Consider the following 1,920-nt stretch of genomic DNA (forward strand, 5'->3'; position numbering starts at 1 on the left):
GTGTTTAATGAATACAATGCACCAACATGCATTCGTCTTCTCCAATTTAGAGCACATCATTATGAAATCAAGCCACAAACCATTCAAATGCTTCCCAATCATTTTGGGCTACCTAATGAAGAACCATATAAGCATTTGGATGAATTTCTTGAAGTTTGTTCCACCATCAAATACACGGACACGCCGAAAGAAGTTTTGAGATTAAAACTCTTCCCATTCATCCTTAAAGATAAGGCAAAATATTGGTTCAACAATTTGAGACCTCTTTCTATAACTTCTTGGGCGGAAATGCAACAAGAGTTCTTGAGAACGTATCATCCCATGTCTAAAACCAATGCCATGAGAACTTTAATTCGTAAATTTTCACAAGGGGATGGAGAAATATTTCATGAGGCATGGGAATGATTGAATAATTTGCTTAGGAAATGTCCTCATCACGACATTCCTAAGTGGCAATTAGTTCAATATTTCTTTAGAGGTTTTTTGGATAACCATAAAGACATGGTTGATGCCTCAATGGGAGGTTCCTATTTAGATAAATATAAAGATGATGTGTGGTGTTTATATGAGAGCATAAGTGAAAACTCAATGCACAGATTCTTGTCTTCTAAAATGGTAGAAATGTAGGTGGAAAGAAGAATTCAAGCTTATATCAAGTTGATAATTCTAATGATATAGTTGTCATAAATGATTTGCTGCTTACCGATGCCCCCACCTCTCTCTATTGGTCGCTAACTTTGAGGATCCACTATATCCCAACGTTTTACCTTATCCTTCTAAAATAACCATAGTTACGACACTATCTCCACAAGCAGCCTTTGAAGGCAATACATTTGGAGATCGGGTTGATATTGATCCCCGATATTGGTTCTTTGATTCTGTGTTGCACCTCAATGCCTTTCCTTCCGGCTATGGCACACAGAAGCGAGAGGGGATTCTACAGGCTTTCTACTATTTGAGCCAGGGTTACTGGATTTCTGTTCCTGCCCTCATCTGGGAGATTATTCATAAGTTCTAGAAAAATCTGATCCTCACGCATAATTCTAGAGCTGATGCTTGGCCTTTACCATATAGCCACCTGATTACACAGTTATTGATTGACCAAGGCTATCACTTTGACCCGGATGAGATTCCAAAGATTGATGCACAGAGAGCTAGGAGGGCATATGACATTGCAAAGTGGACAAAGACTTATAATTCTTGCCTCAAGAACAGGAAGAATAGAGACAACAAAAAGAAGCAAGATCAGGAGAGAGCCGGGGAGGATGCAGTTGTAAAGGAGGCAACCGATGGATCACCTCTTAGACAGCGGCAACGTATTACTACTTCCGCATCTACTTCACAGCCAGATGTACCTCTTACATCCCAGCAGGCCGGCCCCTCTCATGTCCCTCTTATAGAGCTAATGCCACAAGCCGACTCTCAATCCCGGTATGCCTGTTCAGATTATAGCTACAGATCTAATTTCATTCAGCTGCATACAGACTTCATTTCTTTTAGAGCTGACATGACCGAGCGGCACGAGGATATCATGAGGCGTCATGATGATTTAGTTAGGAGGCACAATGATTTAGTCCGGCGATCTGATGACTTGAGGACAGACATTTCTGAGGCGAGGAGAGATATTGCCATATTACAGACAGACCTTACAATATCTCTCACTCGACATAGCAGGGAGATGTCTGATATGCTACAGATCATTGCCGACATGATGGCATTGGATGCTGTTCCCTGATTCCCACATTTTCTCTCTCTATTACTCATTATCTACTTTGATACACTGATATTTTGATACACTGCTATTATTGGGATATTTTTGCACTAATTTGATACTTCGCACTGGTTTTGGATATTCTGGATATTTTTGTATTACACTTGATATACACTGGTTGTTGGATTATGGTTTTGGATTTACTTGAT

At 40.1% G+C, this 1,920-nt stretch overlaps 1 non-coding gene across 1 annotated transcript; it reads right to left on the bottom strand.

Moving 5' to 3' along the window:
• Positions 1–336: 336 nt before the first annotated feature.
• On the bottom strand, positions 337–443 carry LOC132315434 (small nucleolar RNA R71). Its single transcript, XR_009483645.1, has one exon. It is a non-coding gene; the product is annotated as a small nucleolar RNA R71 (small nucleolar RNA).
• Between the last annotated feature and the right edge of the window lie 1,477 nt (positions 444–1,920).

Source organism: Cornus florida, unplaced genomic scaffold (genome assembly GCF_030987335.1).
Source record: "Cornus florida cultivar Cherokee Brave unplaced genomic scaffold, ASM3098733v1 CherokeeBrave_3.0.0_Hap2_Chr06, whole genome shotgun sequence".
NCBI classification, from domain to species: Eukaryota; Viridiplantae; Streptophyta; class Magnoliopsida; order Cornales; family Cornaceae; genus Cornus; species Cornus florida.